The sequence below is a fragment of the Dermochelys coriacea genome, chromosome 1, assembly GCF_009764565.3.
Source record: "Dermochelys coriacea isolate rDerCor1 chromosome 1, rDerCor1.pri.v4, whole genome shotgun sequence".
NCBI classification, from domain to species: Eukaryota; Metazoa; Chordata; order Testudines; family Dermochelyidae; genus Dermochelys; species Dermochelys coriacea.
In genome coordinates, this window is record NC_050068.2 from 304,475,602 (window position 1) to 304,493,811 (window position 18,210).

Sequence of the window (18,210 nt, forward strand, 5' to 3'; positions counted from 1 at the left end):
AACTAATTACGGAATGCGATAAAGTAAATCAGGGGGAATTTTGCATATAATAGATAAATAAATATTAGCTACAAATAGTTTTCTTTTGTTTTATCAGGCCAGTGATGCTGGAATTGATCTCAGACAGCACTCCAGTTCAAGGTTGAAATAAGGATATCTTTTTAAGGCCTGGAAGAAGGAGGTGAGTACAGTTCAAGCACTGAAAATCTATAAATGATGTTGCTTGTAGCTTTTTTTCCTCTGTACCATCACTGTCCCTGGTTTACCAATCCCTGTTCAGCTGATCCCATGCTGCTTCCTGTTATTCACAAAGTCTTACTACTTGTAAGACTAGACTGTAGAGCAAGAGGAGTTAGCAGGTCTGGCAGTAAGGGAAGGATGGCCTCCCTCTTTCCCACTCTTCATATCCCATTTCCTTCTCCTTTTCCTCATTTTTCAGCCCCTTCCACAAAACTCAGTTGCAAAATGTAAATCTTCCAGCAATTCATTTGGAAGATTGAAGAAGAGTTGAATGTAGTTAAGAGAAATTAAGAATCACTAATGATTTTTTGGCAGTAATAACCACAGTGATGCTTCAGTTATAAAAGCTGTGTCATTTGTCCTATAGCTTTTGTGGAATAAGATGAAAAAGAAAATTATTATTTTGTATTTCTATGATATTTCTGTCAAGATGCAATATATTATTTTATACTAAATATTTTGATTACACATTGCATTTACTATGAGTCTTTGTGTAGTAACACTTGTGGAATTGTACAATTGGTTTAATTTTGTTTTAAATAAAGAATGTTTAGCGTGCACTAAATCCCAACAGAATGATACATTCATAATTTAAGACAATTATTTTATCTTTTAAAATTTGATTGCATACTCTTGGGTATTGAGAGGTTAAAGTTGAGTTTCACTGTATGGCTTCATGACACCAGCCACATGAGCAACAAGATAATTAAACTGTCTTGGTCAGAAAAATCTTTTATACTAAAATATATATTTTAAAATGTTTTTAGTATGTGAATACAATGAATCCCTGTGCTTGGACACCTCCACTTTGTTGAAATACCTATGCCCTATATTCATTTGGCCACAGACACTACTCCTTGTACTCAAGGACCATGAGTTCACATGTTCTGATTGTGAGATTTGTGTACTCTGTGCACTAGTGCTCTCAAGCTGCCTCAGACAGAGGGTCCAGCAGTTACGGCACTAGCCTGTGGGTTAGGAGACCCACATTCAATTCCATGGTAAGCTATAGAGCAAATCACTTAGGGACAGTTTCTAAGGTATTTTAGGGGCCTAAAATATTCAGGTAGGTGTCTAGTGGGATTATCATTGCGTGTTAGGTACCTAGGTGCCTAGTGGGATTTTTGAAAGCGCTTATCTGCATCTTCAGGTGCCTAACTACCTTTAAAATCTGTCCCTTGGTTTCTGTGTGCTTCAGTTCACCACTTGTAAAATGGGTATAATAGTACTTCCTTGCCTCAGAAGAGTCCTGGAAGGGCATATACATTGAAGATTGTGAGGCACTTCAGTACTTACAGTAATGGCGGCCAGATAAGGACCCTAAGATAGATAGATCTGGAAAAGCATTCAGAGGGAATTGGTATACAAATGATAGATTATGAAACCCCTCCATGTTTCTTTCAAAATTACCTACATCTGGAACTGCCACAAGGAATTCTTTAAAAATATTCTGTGTTTCAATTGTGTATGTATTGCTGTAGACAAAGTGAAAGGAAGACGCATACATGGTAATTTTCCTAGTTGACTAACAAATTTATTTATAGATACCAAACAAAGAGTAACCAGTGCCTTATAGAAAGGAGCCCTTACAATATGACTCCAATAACACCTTCTCTAACTCCCTCCCCATTGCACCTCTTGATCTAACCTGGCACACCTTGCCAAGGCACTATTAAAGGAAATAGGTCCACTAGTATATATACACTAGTATTAGGCACTCTCAACTTTTATATGTAAGCACACACATCACTTTTCTGTGGTGATTTGATTCTTTTGAAATCTGTGGGAGGAGTGATGTCCTGTTCCTTCTATCTGTGGCACTTAGTATCAGTGCACCTCACACTCTGCTTAATATATACTTATCCTCTCAACACCCCTGTAAGGTATGCAAGTGCTATCATTCATTTTATAGGCAAGGCACTGAGGCATAGAGAGACTTAAGTGACTTGTCCAAGGTCACACGGGAAGTCTGAGGCAGATCAGGGACTTGAAATCAGGTTCGCCAAGTCCTAGGCTAGTGCCCTAACCACTGGACAATCCTTCCTCTCTTGTTCCCAAACTCACCAGTTTTGGGAGCTCTTGGATCCCCCTATGCTAATTGGCTCATTCATTGATTCTTTTGTAATAACTAGTGGCCACCCTCAGTCTGGCAAACCTAGAAACTCTAATGACATGATTACAGGAAGGGGGTGAAAAACTGACTAGGAGCTCACGAATAAACTGGAGCAAACATAAAAATGAAGAACCTGATAGGAATACACACCATTAAACTCAGTAACGGGATCCACAGCATCAACATTCCCCATTCCTACTTCCACAATCAACTCCACCTTGCAGTCGTACAGCGACCCAACCCTGAATCTATGGTGAATAAAACAGACATCCTGAATCCTGCTTCGATGAATGAGAGGGCAGGTGGGTGGGGAAAAGCTTTAGAAGCACAAGAAGGAGGTAAAAGACAGGATCTCTGTCTTGGTCTTGGTCTTATGGTGACTATAGTGACTAGGTGGCCTATGGAACACCATATCAGTCACATGGCACTCATCCAACTGGGGGTAGCAACAAGTAATGTCACCATCATAGCCCTGCCCCCTCCTTTTAGTGTTGGAGTCTGCCTCTTTTGAAGATCAGCTAGTCAGTCAAGTTGGTGCTGCTGGTCTCCACAGTGATGGCTAAAATGGGACAGTGCTGCCATTGTTGCTATCTTCACCCATTGGCTGGTAAGGGGGAGAAATTCAAATCCTGTTGATTCAGGCAAGCAATGCCCAGTGGCATAAAGTGCTGGGTTGAAGCCTAAAGGACTAGGCAAATATGGTAGTATCACCTGTGGTAAATAGTACAAGAAATGACATTTTATTTTAATTGCAGCTTTAACAGTCAGGTAGGTCAGGACACAGTGTGCATCACTTTATAATGAACATAGTCATAGGATTGGGATATGGTACAGAAATAAGGAATCTACATATATTACATATTTAAAAGTAGTTCTGCATGTACAGAATGGTTTTGTGTTTTTTGGGTTTTTTTTTCAAGCTACCGTGTATGCTATCCAGTGCAGAAAAGTTTAGGACACAAAGCAGATCCAACGCTCTGCTTTCTAAGTGATGATGGAAAATTCTCTATATTTACCAACGATGTGTCTTTCAGAGAGGCATATTAGTCAGTTTCTCCATAGTTAATGTCCCATATTCTGAAGAACTGTTTGTTTATGGTAGGAATATATTTGTTACACTGGCATGCGGCAATTACAATCTGGTCAGCCAACAACAGCTATTTCAAGAAAAAAAATGAAAATAAAATGGCTATTTTTCTGGAGATTTACCATGTTCTGCACCAAGTAATGCCAGAAAAGCAATAATACTGACTTGTGTACCGATAATAGTTTGGCAATATAATTTTGTTAAATTCCAAAATGTCTGGACTTCAAGGCAGTCCTACCACATATGGATGAAAGTAAGTATTATTCTGTTTCCTTTCCAACAGAGGTCAGTCTGTTTTTGCCCATAACTTGCAGTTAAATACAATCTATACAAAATTGTTTTATGTACAGAAAGCCAAAACGTATTTGGCTTTTCTAGTAATAGGTTTTTTATTTCTTGCAGTAACGTGGGAGGGCCTAAGGTGGTTTTTCAAAAAGCAAAGAATGGTAAATTTTGAATGCAAGTTCTTCCATATCTCATTTACATTTCTGGAGTGTCTAAGGGACAGAACACAGTTTCTTTGTACTGATAAAATAGTACATCAGAAGGACATCCTACTTAGGGGTAAATTTTCATTTTACTTGTTGTGCCTGCCTTAGAACAAACCACTTAACTGGAAAACAGCATATCTGGTTGGAAAATTTTGAAATTTAGACAAGAATGGGGAAAATTGGAAAAATGCTTTCAGTTTTTAGACTGGATTTAAAAAACAGGGTGGCTACACAATTTTCCCTCTTCATCCCAAAGGAACATACTTCTTTCTTTAGAATTGTTACAGTTGAAGGCTTAGTTTTCTAGCTCTGGCTTCCCTTTGCACAAAAATGATTATGGCTGCATTGCATAGTGTTGCACTCTGTAGAATATCTAACATTGGTGTGCATGAGATTCTGAGTTTGCATCAGGAATGATCTATTTGTCTTTTGTTGGACACGGTTTCTCACTTATGGGATTCCCTTCCAGTTCTGATGCAAAAAGTCACTTCATTCAAATCTCTCCTTCAGGCTTGCTTTTTACACAATTCTCATTAGAATTGAGGCAATAATGATGATTTCTTTACAAAAAGGGTTAATTGACTCACCAAGATGTGCACGTGCTTAAGACGAATAATCACCATCTTGTAATCCTTCTTCAACTTTATCCCACCATCTCTTTGTAAACCCAACTTTACCATCTCGCATTTGAATTTTGATTGTAAGCTCTTTGGGACATGTCCCATATCTTTGTGTTTGTTCTCTAAAGTGCCTTACTGTATGCGTGTATTTTTTTCATGCCAGTTTGTGCTGTAATTGAAAACCAACCCAGAAGGGACTCTTTGCTTTAGGAACTGCGTTTTCCTCCTTGAATAGCCTCTCCATTCAGAGTTGTAATGCCCTTTTTGGGGTGAATGACCTACTGAGTGGCTTCCTTCAAGACCTATAATGTTAGGGCAGCTGGTACTTTCAGTGAGCCATTCCTGACCTGGGAGCTGATTCAGCTTGTCTAAATAAATTTGTGCCATCCCTCGTGTGAGTCTTTCTTTTGGTTTAACGGGTCCATTGGGGTCCAGCTGCATCTGCTTCATGATCTTTTACATTGAAATGGTGCGTTGAGAAAAAAACTTACGGAACTTTCTAAACTGGGGTGTTTCCTGTTGCAGTGCACTATATTTCAGCTACCGTACTGATTAAACTACTTAACTAATGGTATAACTCATATACAATTTTGTATTCTTTGTATTTCTGGACTCTCTTTACTTACCAAGTACTATCTGTTTCTACATTTTCAGCATGAACAGTATAATATTGCCATGTCCAGAGGTGAAGGGACATCACTTATAGTTCCCTTGCAAAAGCCTGGACTTGGAAGTTAGGCAAGGACTCATGATTTGTTGGCGATCAGGTGCATTACAGAGATGTGAAGCATTTGGTCTCCAAGGGATTATATGAGTAAGTCTGCCAGCTGTTTTATGGAGTGGCATTAACTATATCCTAGAGGAAGTTAAACATTCCCAGCCAGAATGTGATTGCTGTGATAACAGCATAATCGGAAGGGAGGGGAATAGGGATAATGCTAGAAGAAAAATGTTGGATTTCTTTCCCGCAAAATAATTGGGTGGGCTAAACTCTAATTGCTACGAAGCAAGTATAGAAACATAAAAACAATACTTGACTTTTTGTTAGAATATATTTTTAGATAAAAGAAGGACCCATTTATTGTAACATTTTGAATTATCTGTGGAAGATAATCATAGTCAGCTGCAAATTACTGATATTTTAGGAACTTACTGAAATATTTTAATGGAATCTTAAAGCCAAGGCAACTTTCTTTTGTCAAAATCAAAAGTAGTTTACATTTATAAAATCAAATTTGTGGCCTGGAACTACTAGGTAGTAAATTTTTGCTATGATTATACAAAGTAGCAAAATATGGATTTTAACTGGCCTGCTTTTCAATTCAACTGAACATTAAGTACATTCTTAATGGTCTGATTTGCTGGAAAGAGCACTATTACAATAATCTGCTTTTTTACAGCCCATATCAAATATGAACTTGCATCACTTATTACAAAGTTTGTGCTTTGGGAGACATTTTCATGGCATCTAGGAGTGATGCCCTACAATTTTTAGAATTAGTCCTTAATGATATCATCTTCAGAAATGAGTTGTTGCTCACACACACTGATTATTTTGTGATTTATATCTAATCCAATAGCTATATTTAAAATGTCATAGAAATCTGTAGGGGAAAGCATGTTGAAAAATGCTGTTGTCCTAGTAATTGTATAAACCTGTTATGGAAGAGATGATATATATCTTAAATTCTTAAATGTTTTTAGGGTTCCTTGCTGTGTCTGACACAAATTCACAATTTTTAACTGATTGGAATACAGGTTTTTAAATGTTGCCTGCTTGAGAACAGAGGACTATTACTGTAGTTGTCATGTAAAATAAAGTTAGAGTCTGGAGCCCCTTTTTAGCTGTCAGCTATATTAAGAAGCTATTGGTGTGTTGAACTAGGCACCCGTATTGTATAAGCAGTGTATTGTAGTGTCTAGGGAGAATTTTCTTTCTCTTCATTGCTGCTTTATTAGGCCTTGCTCGCTCATTCACTGTTGCCCTGTCTTACTCCAGCTTTCTAGCTGCAACTCACAGCACAGTAGGTCTAATGTAGATTGACGCCTTTGCCAGACGACTGATTGAAACTTGTGTCTCATAGTTGCTAATGTTCACTGAACCATTTTATTGAAGATAAAGTAAATAAAATAGATTGCCATATGAGAATTCTCTGAAATCTAATGGAATAATTTGACAGGTTTAAGCCCATGAAAAAGGCAAAGCGTTGAAGCAGACGAGAATGCTTTTTAATGTACAATATACCAGGAAAAAGGGTCTGCTGTGTTTGATCTTAAAATATTAATGTTTTTACCAAAAATTGTAATCATTTAGCATAGTCTCCAATTGAATTTGTATTTTGCTTCAAATGTTACTTTTCTTAAGAAATGCTTTATTTTTCTTTCTTTTTTTGTAACTAAGGGGTGTATTGTGCTGATTTTTTTCTTATTGCACTTGTAAGACTTAGTGTGTGGATCACTAGCTTTTTAGAATTTAATAAAAAGAACATATTTTACAGTACACTGTACAGTCTTCAAGTTTAAATAACAGTAAACTAGTTCTTTGGGAAACTGATTCCGTGGGATAGTGCTAAGTGGTGTATTTTATAGAAAACTTTTTTATGAATTTAATTAAACAGTAATGCAGTTTGTGACTTACAAATAAACAGCTGTAATAGGATTGTTGTATTTTTAAAACAGTGTAATGCAATACAATAAAAGAAAAATTGATAATAGCCATTGTTACAGACAATGTACAGTCAAGAATAAACAAATGCACTCACAGAATTTCTCTTGTGTAAAGATATAATGTGGAAAAGCTTTTATAATATGCCCCAGTTAGTCTTCGAAATAAATCAGTACATAATAGTGATGGCACATGAGCTTTAATATTGAGTATTCCTAATTTTTATCTGGATGGCACTGAATCTTGGTCACTTTGCTTGCACTGGTGATTTCATTGGAGCTAATTGGACTCCAGCAGAGAGTGGAGTGTCCAGGATATATTGTGGTTAGTTTAATATGATGAGTTATATAAAATCCAGACACTAAATTGTGTAATGTAATAAATTAAATAAAACATATTTTTTTTAAAAAGTGAAGATAATTGCATTCTAAACCCTTATTTTCAAACATTAATAACACTGAAAAAAACTCTTTTTGAACTGACATTTTTAATGCTTGTTCTCTGCTCAGTTTTCTCTGATTTTTTTTTGAAAACTTTAAGAAAATCTAATGAACTTATTTTGAGTTAGACAATCATCTGAATAAATTATATTTTTGAACAGAAAATTCAAATGTTTCATAACCAGAAACTATGTCGTACTCAATGACAATGTAATGTTGGCTAGTTTTGAAGAATTACAGTTATGAATGAGTTATTTGAAAATAACGTACAGTCGAGAGTTGGTAAATTGGAAATAAACACTGAGAAGAGATTTCCAGTTTTACCGTTAACTGATGTACATAACAGTGAGGTTCTGCTGGAGTGATCAGTGGCAGGGACAGTATAGGTTACACAATCTTTCTAGTGAATCAATGGAGGACTTCAACATCATGACTGTGACTAAAGCTGGTAGAAAAATTTGAACAGTGCCGTCAGTTTTTCCTCTTCTTGTGTCATATTTTCGAGAAAAAAATCCAGTCATCTCCACCTGTAGCCCTGTCCCTTGCATCAGCTAATCTCTGAGAAGAGCTATCTTGCCTCTCTGTTGCTTCTGTCATGGTGATGGTAACAGATGTCTGGCCAAATGCGTGATGCTTTCACAGCAGTTATGTTGGGACAATGGCTACAAAACAACTATCTGATGGTAATAGCTTTCAGTCGCTACCAACCAGATTGGATTTGAACTGGGGATTTAGAGGTGAAAAGCTCTGTATCGCAGTATAGCAATCCAATGAACAATTTAAAAGTTATATGTTCAGTATTTCAAGGACCTAGGAGAGGAAAGATTAAGGAAGCCCTTTATTTGATTCCGAGCCATCCAAAGAAGGAGAAGAGGCTGGATCTGTGCATTATGTTGCTCTGATCCCGCAGTTGACAGAGTCTGGGTGAAATGGTGTACCTGCATGGAACCTCAGTACCTCAGAGAATCAGTGGTAGGATTAGGACCTTATCCTTGTTTATTCATTGGGAGTCTATGGGATTAGATCTATAGATGCCATATATATATATATGTATGCCTCTGTTTGCCAGGAGCTGGGAATAGGCAACAAGGGATTACCTGTTCTGTTCATTCCCTCTGGGGACCTGGCACTGACCACTGTCAGAAGACAGAATACGAGGCTAGATGGACCTTTGGTCTAACCCAGTATGGCTGTTCTTATGTACATTACAATAAGAAAGTAGTGTGTCTTTCCAATAACCCTTCAGTCTTGGGGTGCTTAACCACAAGTAAAGGTATCTTTCTGTCACACTTCAGTTTTCTGCCCTGCTTCAATTTGGACAGCAGTTAGTTGATTTTCAAGAATAACTTGGTAACAAACCTGAGCGTACAAAGAAGATAATGTAACCCAGGAAACAAAACACTTTTACAATATTTATAGGTTCTCTCTTGCTAAGAAAGAGTTGCTGTCATTCATTAGCTTCTTTCCTCATTTTTGGAGAGCATCAGGGGAATATTTAACAGCTAAATATGGTAGGTGTTAAATGGACTGATATTTCAGCTCATTTTTAGTACATTTAAAGGGGGGAAATTAAGTGAACAGTTGCTATAAACTTTGTTGAAATGCATATGGAAATTCTTATATTTCTGAAGTTGAATATGCAGCTTGATAAGGTGCTGAACTTCTTTATTATGTTGGTAAGATTGTGGGTACATGTATCGGCCAATAATGGTTGGATAGGAAGTATAATACACACAATCAGTAGTTTATTATCCTATGTCAGTATACCTCTAATGTCCAGAAATTTTCTTCTTGAGTAGACATAAGAATGGCCAAACTGGGTCAGGCCAATGGTCCATTATTCCAGTATCCTATCTTCCAGCATTGGCCATGCCAGATGCTTCAGAGGGAATGAACAGAATAGGGCAATTATTGAGTGATCTATTCCTTGTTCTCCAGTCCCAGCTTCTGTCAATCAGAGATTTACATAGAACTGAAGGATGGGATTTAAGCCGTGACCATCTTGGTTAACAGCCACTGATGGACCTAACCACCATAAACTTATCTAATTCTTAATAAGGATTCTATGAATATGTCACAGTGGAGAAGAGATGGTGAACATCTTTGCTTCCTTGTCCCTTTCAAGACAGAAATTACTTCTCATATCTCCACTTGCTGCTGCTTTTGGCTTTGTTGTCATATATCATTTTTATTTCTTGGCATAAAGTCAGCCAAATCTGTTTTATTTTTACAGTAAAAATTTTAAAAAAATACTCAACCCAGTCAAAGGCTTTTTTTTCCTGATTTTAGACAAATATTCTTTTTTCAAGTCTTGATCTTTATTTCCGGTTTAAATCCACAGGCTGAGAATTTTGATAATTTTCATACAACAGACATCGTCATCCTATCAGAGCCTGTAAACTGAGTGTCTGCCCCTACTGAGCGACAAATTTTCTTTACCATGCCTGAAGGAAATAGAATTGGGGAGCTCAGAAAGGACACCCCTTTCCATCTCTCAGTCTGGCTGCTGCTAGGAAGAAGGTTTTACAATACACTAGGTATTGAAAGCATGGAGGAAGTGCAATGGCATGGGTTTTGCTTCTCAACTGTGACAGGGGAATTGGATGAATTATCTTTCCCTGAGTGTCTCCTGGTTGGAGTTTTTCTTTTTCTGTAATTTATGAAGTCGGTGCTAATATCTCTCTCTGCAGAAATTCAGTCAAGCCAATTTCCCTCTGCTGAGTTATATGTACTATAACTAAGTAAACAATGACATTGCCACATATTTTATTTTGTAAAAATGTCACTGCTTTAAGAACAAAACAGAATATCAGCTGTAGTTTGTTTTTACAAAATAATAAACTTGCAGTTAATTGGGTGTTCTTGTTATTATTAAACGTATTATTGTAGTACTCAGGAGCCTCGGTCACGGATCTGGACCCCATTGTGCTAGGCGCTGTAAAAACACTGAACGAAAGATAGTCTAAATATAAGACGGGACAACAGATAGCTACCATGTCAAAATAGACAAGACAGATAGAGGATCGAGAAAGAGACAGAATACACAAGCAGAGTGTACATTGTAATGGTGACAAACATCATGCTAGTTCCACAGTTTATCTTTTTTGGGGCAGTGGGTAGAGTGGATTGAGTTAGGAAGAGATCAGCAATCAGTATCCATGTTTTTTTTAAAAAAGTAAGTAACTAGCCCTCTTCCTTCTGAAAAGACCCTTCACCATTTAATCTAATGTCTGTGGTGGTGTCACAGAGAGTATTCCTTTAAAATATAATTTTTAAAAGCCATAAAGTTGCCTCTCTTCCCCTCTGCTCTCCCTGGCTACTTCCTACCCCATTCCCTCCCCCAAGAAATAAAACCACAAAACTTGATTACTTGCTTATTGTAAAAAGAAAAGGAGTACTTGTGGCACCTTAGAGACTAACAAATTTATTTGAGCATAAGCTTTCGTGAGCTACAGCTCGATGAAGTGAGCTGTAGCTCACGAAAGCTTATGCTCAAATAAATTTGTTAGTCTCTAAGGTGCCACAAGTACTCCTTTTCTTTTTGTGAATACAGACTAACACGGCTGCTACTCTGAAACCTTGCTTATTGTAGAAAGTGTCTTCTCATTTATCCCTCTACTACTGGGGACAGGTTACAATGGAATCTTGATCGCCACTCACTCTCCTCAGACACTTGCTCTTAACTTCAGCGGCTCGACCAGAAGTATTAACATCAATCTTAACAGAAGAAAATACCCAGTGAGAGAAATGAAAAGGTAAATGGCTGGCACTCCTAGATAATGAGAAGAATTCAGGGAAAGAATCCCCTCCTGATCTCTCTGTGTTAGCAGGCATCAGGAAACACTGCTCTCTCATCTCTTTGTCTCTGGTTCTGGGCATAAAGTCCCCTGCACCATTATCCAGCAGGGAAGTTGAATGACCTTCAGAAATTTTGGAATCTGTCGCACACTGCACCCCTGGACACCTATTCCCAAACTTAAAGTATTAATGTGGGTCCAATTGTGTCTGTTCTTGTTTTCTCTGACAGCATAAATCCGAAAACTCTCCAGATTGTGGGAGACCAAAATTTTGAGTGCTCAGAAAGCAATTGTGTGCAAGAGCATATGCCTGTTTAATGTGAAGAATTTATACAAAAGCGCTTACACTGCTGGATTACATGCTCCTCTTTTAAGGAAGGAAATAAGGTGTTCACTTTATTGGAATTGTGCTAGGCAACTGCTGCAAGCAACAGGAAATATGAAGCAATAGGTATAAGTTTGGGATCCAGAGATTGGCAGAGGGAAAGACTTGGTATTCTGGGTGTGGGAGAAGGTTGCATTAAGCTGGTATCTCCACCCACTTTCCAGTCCTCTCTAGACAAGCAGTCCTTAGCTCAGGTGCCAAAACCTTCCGCAAATCCCTCCTAGTAGCATACGTCCTGATGCTCTACTTTCCCAGACAGCAAATCCATCTGCCCTCGCAGTCATGACAAGTCCCACCACTACACTGGACTCCTTCCTCTTTGAGTGACTGCAAATTGGTTGATTGGGGAAGTCGGGGACTGTGGCCACACTTCTTGCTAGCAGTGCTACTGTGATTAAGCTGCAGGTGCAGAGCAGAGGCTGTTTTTCTGAATTCCTCTTACTTCCCCCAGGATCAACTCAGAGTGGCTCAGCTTAGTGTTGACTGATAAGAACTCTGAAGTTGACGTCTTCCTAACGCTGCATCCTGCTAGCAACTGGCCAGTGTTAAATGGGGGCAGAGCCAAAGTAGTGTTTCCAAGCAAATTCCAACTGAAAGGACTCTCCTACTAAAACAGAACTAGAATTGTGGTGATGTGACAAAGTTTCTCCTCTGCCTTGGTGGGTTCTGCGCTTATTGGCAGATTTACTTGCCTCAGAGGTTCACGGCAGTCCTCAGTTTGGCCACTTTCATGGCTCAAATCTGCCGTTCAGTCAGTTAGCCTCATCACTGGCCAGCATGGGGAAAAGGAAGAAGAACAATCCCCGCAGTCTCTGCTGATCCACCTAGTGGATTGGGGAACAGGCCCTCTGGTGGAACCCACAGTCCAGGTCAACTCCTCCGGTATCAAGTAGGGAGTTGGGGGGGATGGGGGGAACCGGGGCCTGCCCTCTACTCTGAGTTCCAGCCCAGGGCTCTGTGGATTGCAGCTGTCTACAGTGGCTCCTGTAACAGCTGCGTGACAGCTACAGCTCCCTGGGCGTCCTCCCAATACCTTCTTTATTCTCATCACAGGAGCTTCCTGCTGATGTCTGATAATGCTTGTACTTCTCAGTCTTCCAGTAGTATGCCTTCTCACTCTCAGCTTCTTGCGCCTCTTGCTTCCAGCTCCTTGCATGAACTCCACAAACTGAAGTAAGCTCCTTTTTAAAACCCAGGTGCCCTGATTAGCCTGCCTGTCTTAATTGATTCTAGCAGCTTCTTGGCTGGCTGTAGGTGTTCTAATCAGCCTATCTGCCTTAATTGTTTCCAGAAAGTTCCTGATTGTTCTGGAACCTTCCCTGTTACCTTACCCAGGGAAAAGGGACCTATTTAACCTGGAGCTAATATATCTGCCTTCTATCACTTTCCTGTAGCCATCTGTCCTGACCCTGTCACAGTGGCCTTTGAGAAACTGTGTGATCCCTTTAATTGAACAGTTTGTTTAAAGCTCTGAACCTCTCAGTTACATTGTTGTGGGTCAGTATTGCCACAAAATAGTTAAGTGGCAGTTACTTTCAGTTGTTTGCAGTTACCTTAGAATATGAAGCATGATCGCAGAAAGCTCAAAATGAAGACAAGTAGTTTTGGCAGCAGTACCAAGAGGGAGACACTGAGTCTTATACCATTATAAGAGCTCTTATATATGGTATATACTTTTATTTATAATTTAATTAGAATTTTTCAATTATTTCAGAATTGAAAAATGGCTTTTTTAAAAAAAAAAGGATTTAACAGGCACCTCGGCTGATATTTTCCATCCATGCTGGAAGAAAGACAGGAGGGCCATGGTTGTAGTTTCGTTAGGCTGTAACTATATTAACCTATAATATCTGGGAATATTCAGCCACAAATTGTTCAGTGCAGGGTGTTGGCTCCATGTTGATCCTGATGTAGGAGCCCCTTTCTCAGCTCCTATAAGGGATGCTTTCCTTCAAACTGTTTTCAATCCATTTTCTCTATAAGCAAATCCCTTCCTGACTGAAATATCTGCACTGGACATCTGACACAAGTTTTATGTATTAATATGCAACATTATAACGTAACCCCCTTACTCCACCCCATTGGGTCCTAGACCAGCTGTAGGGAAGGTGGAAAAAAACCCAACATCCCAGCTTGGCCAAATCTGGTGACGAGGGAAGCCTCTCAAGGAAGAGGAGCAGCTAGTGTAATGCCTACAGGGATCACAAGGGAATCTGTTCCTTTTACCAAGTGCATGAGTGGGTGAGTGCTGCCAGCTCAATCCTTGTATTGAGGGCCTCTTCATGGCTGCATGGGGTATAAATAGGGTTGCCAACCCTCCCATTTTTGCCTGGTGTCTCCCAGAATTATGTTCTATCTCCCAGACGCTACAGAAGCCAAACTGGGAGATTTTAGGCCGCTAAAAGTCCAGCGGCGCAGGCTCCCTGCTTGTCCAGGCCCTGTGCTGCTCCCGGAAGCGGTCCTCATGTATCTGTGGCTCCGGATGGGGCAAGGGCAGGGCTCTGGGCACACTGCCCGCACCCCGAGCGCTGACTCCACAGCTCCAAATGCCTGGGGCCGCAGGGACATGTAGTCCTTAGCCCCTCACCAATGACTGGGAGCCGCCTGAAGTAAGCGCTGCCCACAGCCTGTCCCTCACCCCAGCTCTGAGCCCCTTCCTGCACCCTCCCAGAACCTGCACCCCAATCCCCTGTCCCAGCCCTGAGTCCCCTCCCGGAGCCTGCACCCCCACCCGCTCCCACACCCCACCCTTTTACCCCAGCTCTGAGCCCCCTCCAGCAGCCAAACTCCCTTCCAGAGCTTGCACCCACACCCTCTCCTGCAGCCCCAGGCTCAGCCCATAGCCCCCTTCCACACTCCGAACTCCTTGGCCCCAGCTGAGAGCCCGCACCCGTACCCCAACCCCCTGTGAAAGTGAGTGAGGGTGGGGGGATGGAGTCAGCAGGGGGGGCCTAGGAGAAGGGGCAGGGCAAGGCAAAGGCGAGGCCTCAGGGAAGGGGTGAGGTAGGGGGCAGGGCAGGGATGTTTGGGTTCGTGTGATTAGACAGTTTGCAACCTTAAGTATACATACTTTCCCACTCTTCCAATCAGCAGGATGGACTGTGCAGTGACCTTGTCCTGACCTTGCCCCAATGCTTCCTGCCCCTCACTGTAAACTTTCTCCCTTCTATCCACCTGCCCTAGGGGAATCCTTAAGCAGGCATTTCCAGCTAGCAGGACAAAATACCCACTCACATAAAGGTTGCAGTGGGCACACTGTCCTAATTTGTGTGTGACAAAGATTCCAAATATTTTCTTCACAAGTCAATCAGGATTCCTCTGTCTTTTAGGTGAATTCATTACAAAACACTCATAAGAAATCCTTAAAACATTTGGGATTCATGAATCTGTTTGTGATTAGGCTGGTAATAATTTATGTTGAGGAGGAAAAAATATCTCTTCTGACAATAAAGGCCTGATTCAGGAAAGCATCCCTATTCAGGACAGCACATAAGCCTATGCATAAATCATATTGAAGGCAATGGTACTTCAGCGCATGCTTAAGTGCATTCCTGAATAAGAAGTGAAAATGTAACAGCCATTGGTGCAATACATTTACACATTAAAAATACACATGGACGACATGGACTTCTTATGATTTACATGCACAAATGCAAGGGTTTTCATGCACACCCATTGCTACTGCAGGTGAAAATATTTCCTCAAATATTTTAGTTTAGTTTAATATCTAACATCTAAGCTATTAAGTGTTAAGAGATATAAAACTCTAATAAATTCCAGACTGTTGTCAAATAAATAAACAAATAAAAAAGTAAAACATACATTCCTATAGTGTCTGCATATTTTATAATATTATATTAAATATAAAGAAGATAAATATTGAAAATGGATTTCTAAAGAGACAGATGGTGTATATGCATTCTCTAAAAAAAACATGTTCCTGGCATTGCAGAGTAACCTTCGTGTAGCTTTACTTCAATTGCCTGATTCACTGATATGGTTTGTATTTTCTATATGTGCTGTTAATTTCTCTTCATCCAACACAACTGCTGGTAGTTTGTGCCATATCTGCAAGTGTCTACTTTTCCAAAAGCATAACAATTAAGGTTATAATAGGACTGTGGGTGATGAAAGCAAAGTAGGAGATACTGTCTGTATTCAAACTATATAATAATAGAGATGAAAAATTATTTAAATATTTGTATTACCAGATATTATCATTGCTATTTTTATAGTTGATTGTTTTATATGGTTAATATAGCAGAAGAGTTTAAAAAAAATAAAAAGTTTGACCTCATTTGACCTTTTAGACATTCAGTCAGTTAAAAGGTTTGTAAGACGTTTAATTACCAAATGGTATGATCATTATTCATCTCATCATTTGATATATAATGTCAAGTGAATTGCCTCCCTGGAGTGCAGTGTGTTTCACAGATCAATAGATTTAGTAAGAGCTTGAAGGAGAGCTTTAAACATTCATAGAAAAGAAGGAAAAGTATATCCCTCACAAAATGGTGTATGTAGTTTATTGTGTGAGCTTTATGGAGTTATTGTTTTATTTTCTTCCTAAGAATACAAAGCCTTGTAACAATGCTTTCATTAAAACATTTTAACCTCTCCATTGAAATTATTATACTGTTACCATCTCTGTATTGTACATGCAATAAACATAATACAGTAGTTTTTATCTTTAAAAGGATATCTTGGGTATATTGAGTGTATTGTGGATACAGCTCTGTAGGAGTCTAATTGTTAAAATATTGTTCTCTTTATAACATACACCATCCTTTGTCACACAAAACACCGTAAATAGCATGGCAAGAGATTGTCTTAATACAGTACAAATGTTTGTTTAATGAATATATTTTTATATTTTCTACATATTTTTCTTATTTCCAGTTAGTTTTAACATTTTTCCCTTTTTTGTCCACTCTACTTTTCAAGGATTTTTTTTTAATATACCCTTGGGGAACAATAGATGGGGTCTGTTCTTTATTGGTTTAGTAAATGTGTTTATTTTATCAATGTATAACTTATAAGATTAATTTCTGATGGCATGATAGATTTTTCTCTGTTGCACAAACTATATAAGATGGGTGTAAATGTATTTACTTATACATTTCCTTGTGTATTGTATTACACTTGTGTACATCTTGTGTGGAGGAGCCATCATACAATAGCATATATTTGACCTTTTCTTCTTTAAACACACATGAAAAGATTTTCCAGATCATCTCAGAGAGATTTATTGCATGGTCTAGCCACTAATCTTTGGCATTACTTCTCCTGTAAATGTTAGCTGCTTTATACTCTACACTGCTTTGTCTTGATTTACCAGATGAGGTAATTGCTTTTCTGCTCTTTTTCCTTCATCACCTTCTTCAAATCCTTTCCCCGCATTTACTTTTATATCCACTAAGATGCACCTCATCTTCAAACTTTTACCTTCTTATTGGCACTGGTGAAGAAAAGCTGTAACCCAGCTGTCTTGACTGGAATATCTGGGATGCAGAAACATTTGCAGGTAAAATTCTGCTTCCTCATTCATCTGTCATTTATAACCCATCAGCTACTCAAAGATTAATTTGAAGCGTGAACAATATCTAAGCTTCCTTGATCCCTTGCTCTTGTCCTTTTTCTTGAGCTGCAAAGGAAAGGCCATGTTTCTGAAGCTTCTTATTCCTCAGGCCTAGCTACAGTAACTCTCATGGGGAGCCTATTGATGTTGGAGAAAAAAATTCTTACCTATTTTTTAGAACTACCTAGAAAATATGTCAGGAGACTTTTACAGGCTTAGATGTTCACTGTATGGAATTCCAGTAAATATAAAATCTAATTTGGTGGGCTCTTTGCACCAGCATTGTTCAAGTTAAGATGAACTTGTGTAAAGTACAAGCGTCTCAGATATCATTCCTTTGTTTCCTGTGCTGGTTTTACAGAAATTGTTTTGTAATTCAGTAATTCAAGTAATATCAGATTCAGTGACAATAATATTAACAGAAAAAATACTCAAAATTATTGTTTTCACATACTTCATGCATATCTCCTGCTTTTGCCATCTTATGTTACCACTTGCAACCTTATTAAAACTATTACTGTTGGCATCCTGTGGAAACAGCTAGTAATTGGTGACACACTCAGTCTCTTGGGTTTGATTTTACAAGGTACTGAGTACTCGGGACCCAATCCAGCAAAGTACATGCTTGCTTTTAAGCATGTGAATAAGTGCTTGATTGAATTGGGCCAGAATGCTCAGTATCTTGTTGGATTGAGCCCATAGATACCAATGCCATCTGTTGCTAAAACAGTCATCTATTGGTATTTTCATTGTTTTGCCTAAGGAACCAACCAACCAGCACTAAGTTAGCATAC

General features: G+C 39.0%; 1 protein-coding gene across 12 annotated transcripts in view; it reads left to right on the plus strand.

Moving 5' to 3' along the window:
• FOXP2 (forkhead box P2) overlaps positions 1–18,210 on the plus strand; it is a 577,535-nt gene that overhangs the window by 173,299 nt on the left and 386,026 nt on the right. For 11 of the 12 annotated variants that reach the window (XM_043495240.1, XM_043495195.1, XM_043495179.1 and 8 more), the window contains one exon: positions 98–181. The gene's annotated coding sequence lies outside the window, so the exon portion shown is untranslated. The remainder of the gene's footprint in view (positions 1–97; positions 182–18,210) is intronic. The other variant, XM_043495188.1, reaches the window with a different exon arrangement.